General features: G+C 40.8%; 1 pseudogene; it reads left to right on the top strand.

The window, feature by feature from the left end:
* The window catches only part of LOC116888976, a 4,503-nt pseudogene extending 1,609 nt beyond the window's left edge, over window positions 1-2,894 (top strand).
* Window positions 2,895-4,796: the final 1,902 nt, after the last annotated feature.

Genomic DNA, 4,796 nt, shown 5'->3' with positions numbered 1-4,796 from the left:
TCCCTCTCCCTCTTCCTCTCTCTCTCCCTCTCCACTCTTTTGTTTGTTAGCTTTCCATTGTTTTGAACATAAACCTGAGAAAATCAACTGATTGGGTATCTTGGTATCTCCTGCACATCCCTAATGACCTTTTGATAAGCCCCACCACCTAGAAGCTCCTTCACTTTCCAACAGATCCTCAGTCTGGTGAGCCAGTCTTTCATTCAGGTGGCACTTAAGGGCCAAATCCTTGTAACACGAGTAAGCAATTCTTGTACATGGAAAATGCCACAGTATTTTCTTGTGGTCTCTCTGATTTGTGGTGAGAAATCGCCTGTTCCCTTTTCTAAAGGATTTTTTAATAATTAATTATTTTTTTATTTACAACCTAAATGTTGCCTTCTCTCCTGGTTCCTCCTCTCAGAGTTCTTTGCCTCATTCCCCCATCCTCTTTTACCTCTGAGGTGGTGCTGCCCTCCACATGCGTCCCCTGATTCTGGGCTATCACATCTCTACAAGATCATGTACAGGCACATCCTACTTCAACGCAGTCCTCTGCTACATATGGGCCAGTGGCCTCAGAACAGCCCAAGTGTGCTTTTTGGTTGGTGTTTTGGGACCTCTGGGAGCTCCCAGGAGTCCAGGTTAATTGACACTGTTGGTCTTCCTATGGAGGTTGCCATCCCTTTCAGCTCCTTCAACCCTTCCCATAATTCTTCTATAAGGGTCTCCAGTCTCAGTCCACTGGTTGGCTGTAAATATCCACATTTGTCTCAGTCAGCTGCTGGTAGAACCTCTCCATGCTAGGCTCCTGTCTGCAAGCACAACGGCAGTGTCAGGGATTGTTGGCCACACATGGGATGGATCTCAAGTTTGGCTGGTCACTGGATGGTCATTCCTTCAGTGTCTGCTCTATTTTTGTCCCTGCATTTCTTTTAGACAGGAACAATGTTGCGTTGAAAATTTTATGGGTGGGATGGCGTACCCACCCCTCCACTGGGGGTCCTGTCTACTGGAGGTGGTCTCTTCAGGTTCCCTCTTCCCATCATGTTGGGCATTTCACCTCAGATCACTCATATTTAGTCCTGGGAGCCTCCCCCACCCCAGGTCTATAGGACTTTTCTCTTTGAAAAGTTTGGGTGTGTGTTGTTGTTGTCATTGTTTTGTTTTGTTTGTCTTATGCCTTCCACCAAATTCAGGGCATTTTTAACAATTATTTTCTGAATATTTCTTGAATCTCCCACTTTCTCTTCTTCCCTTTTGAGTGTGTAATGACATCACTCATATTGTACATGTCTGTATTTTCTGTATTGTTTAGACTGTAATTTCTCTTACTCTAGCTTTAACCTTGCTTGCTACTTTTTCTATAATTCCCACCCTCCTATTGTAAGCTTTAAAAAATACTTTAAAAATTATTCTTTCAATTCTAGAATTCAGTTTTCCTTTGTGTCTTTTCTTTGCTGAGAATTTTTGTTTCAAAATAGTAATTATTTATAATAGCATTTTATGATGGTTGTATTAAAATGGCTGTCAAATAATTATGACATCTGTGTCATCCTGGTGTTAGTATCTATTCACCCTCATCTATTCTAATTGAAATGTTCATAGTTCTTGATATTATGGATGGTTTTTAATTATATCCCTAACTATTTGCATATTTTACCTCTGATTGTTATTTACATTTTGCTACTTATTATTTCTCTGATTATAGACATCCCTGTTTTTGTACCTCACCTCTACAGTTCTCAACTGGTCAGGAGGAGAAGGGACATTACCTCATAATGGCTTGAGCAGAGTGCTAACAGATGCTAATCTCATTATTGCTCGTCAGGAATGGTAGTCAGGAATTTACTGGCACACCAACCTGCCAGTTCCTGTCGTTGTTTTCAAAACTGTAGTAGCAGTCAGGGGTCTCCTTACACAGTTCTGCTGTTGACTGCCATGCACAATCAGATCAAGGAGAACACATGTGTGGGGGAGTGTTCACAGGGAGTAGGATTTGTATTGCCAACAGGGTTTTGCCCTAAGGAAAAGTCTTCTTTCTCAGTCATTTGTGCAGAGAGAGAAGCCTTATTTTGTCTTAATGTTTGTTTTTATTTGGTTACTATATGCTTGTTGTTTCTGGTTCATACGCCTCTCTGGCACACCTACACCAAGGTATATAGAAAGTGAATAGTTCATCCCTCAAATCTCATGGCTTATAGACCAACCCTTTGCAGTCCTCTTTTTTTTTTTTTTTCATTGGTCTTATGCTTGCCCTTCTTCAAACATAACGTGAAATGTATTTATTCAGTTTTGTCTAAAACCAAAAGTTCCATTTATTTAGTGAAAGAGATTATAATCTATTCTATCCTAAGATATAGAAGGTGGCTTTTCAGATGCCATTGTCCCCCGACACTTCTTGCTGCAGCTGTGGTCAACCCCACCATGTACTTCAACATCACAGCAATGTCGAGCCCTTGGGGCATGTCACCTTTGAGCTCTTTGGAGACAAATTCCAAAGACGGTAGAAAACTTTTGTGCTCTGAGCACTGGAGAGAAAGGGTTTGGATATAAGGGTTCCGCCTTTTGCAGAGTTATTCCAGGATTCATGTGGTAGGGTGGTGACGTCACATGCCATGATGGCACTGGTAGCAAGTCCATCTACAGGGAGAAATATGAGGACAAGAACTCCATCCTGAAACATACAGGACCTAACATCTTGTCCATGGAAAATACAGGACCAAACACTAATGCTTCCCAGGTTTTGATCTGCACTGCCCAGAGTGAGTAGATATATGATAAACATGTAGTCCTTGGTGAAAGGGGGCATGAACATTGTGGATGCCATGGAGCATTTTGGGTACAGGACTGGCAAGACCAGCAAGATGAACACTATTGCCTATTGTGGACAACTCCTAATTATTTTGACTTGAGGGCATCTTACCCATCAGATTATTCCTTCTGTAGATCAGGAGAGTGCCCCCATATTACCTGCACATTGTACCCTGTAAACTGCTCTCACTGAAGTTTTATGGATTCCATATTTTCCTTATTCCCTTCCAAAGCTAACTGATTGCAGAGTTGAGTTTATGATTGTAAGCAAAAATTAAATAAGAAAAATAATATAGAAGGGATACCCGCATATAAAATACATTGATTATACAATAATAAGTTTTAAAACAACTATATTATTTTAAAGAATGTATACAATGTGTACTCCAAGTACCATGTCACTACAAGTTAGTGTTCTTCCTAAATGACAAAGAAAAGACATGAATAGGGATTTGATGGCATACATGCCTGGAGGACTCATTCATTTTCTTTCTCTCTCAGTTTCTTTTGTTGCTCTTTCAAAGGCTTAAGTAGACTTTTTTTTTAATTAAATTTGTCTTTAGACAATTTCACATATGTATGCCCTGCATTCTGCATATTCTCATATATAGCCTTCCCTACAAAGCCCTTGCTTACGTTCATGTGTGTTCATTTTGTTCTGTGGCCCACTAAGATTAATCAGAGCTTCTATGCTACCATGGATTTGGTGCTATCTGCTGGAGTTGGGTGGGCTCAGCCGTGGTTATACGACTAAAAACAATGATCTGTCCTCTGCCAGGATCTGTCAGCATCCAATAGTTCAAGGTTAAAGAGTGGGGCTTGGACCCCTTCTGCTCCCTTGACTGATTATTGCTAGGACTTGTAAAGCTCACTGTAAGTAACTCCAGTTGCTATGAAATGAGGAGTGTAAAATTTGTTTGAAGTCTAGAGAGTGGAATTTTGTAGCCCGTCACCCTGTCTTCTGGATCTTCTCTACCTTTCTTCATCTTTTCCTTGACCAAATTTTCAACCTGGTGAGGCTCAGGGATATCCTGAATCCAAACTTTCCCCCAAACAAACTTTCAGGCTAGAAAACTACCTTTAGGGCAAAATGAAAACTACATAGCTCACATGAACAGCACAGAAAGTTCAGACAAAGATGCGACCTCTTCATTCTGTCTAAACCCGTATGTGTAAGGCTAAACATCTTACCTGTATCCAAAGATGACGTTCAATACAAACTTGTGCCATAGAATGCACTCCAACAAATACTACTACATCAGTTAATTTGGTGTGTGTTTCCTACTAACTATGGTTATAATGGAAAGATATCAACCCTTGGTGTTTACTTATTTAGTGAGTCTTTTGTGAGAAAATTATTATATTAAAGTGAAATAAAATGGGAAGATAATTAGGAAGGGAACAATTGTTCTAAATGTGATACCTTTCAGAGCACCATTAACTGTATGATTATTATGGGAAGTGAAATATATAATTTAGGTCTGATTCACATTCATGGTCTGTTACTGGAACAGGGGAAGGTGGTGTAACCTCAGTGGGATTTCCTGGCATCTTGCTAGGAAGAAAAGAGAAATGTTTTCTTTGACCACATTCTTGCAGGATAGCAAAGAGATCCTCCGTTCACATGGATGAGGTCATGTCAGGGCATTTTCCATCCTTGCTCCAAAGGTTAGTGGGGCAAAAGGAGCCATAAGCAATAACTGCTTTACCAGAGTGACTAACTGTGTGTAAATACTTCTTCTTCTGGGACTTGACATTTTTTGTCATTTTACAAAGGATCTGGATGCAGTGCTAGGCTGTGGTGGCACCTGGTGCTCTCTGAGAGATGGAAGCAGCTCTTAGCGAGTTTGTTCCACGGCCCCCACAGCATTCCGTCCTTACATCCGTGCATCCTTCCATCTGGAGAAGAGTGTACTTCTCCGTCGTAGGTTGACCCAAGTCACCACCTTGCCCAAGGCGATAAGATAAATATGATGACAAGCCTATTTTCCGATCCTTTGTCA

The sequence above is a fragment of the Rattus rattus genome, chromosome X (genome assembly GCF_011064425.1).
Source record: "Rattus rattus isolate New Zealand chromosome X, Rrattus_CSIRO_v1, whole genome shotgun sequence".
Lineage (NCBI taxonomy): Eukaryota > Metazoa > Chordata > Mammalia > Rodentia > Muridae > Rattus > Rattus rattus.
The sequence above is the reverse complement of the archived record's forward strand: the minus strand, read 5'-3'. Positions and strand labels throughout refer to the sequence as shown.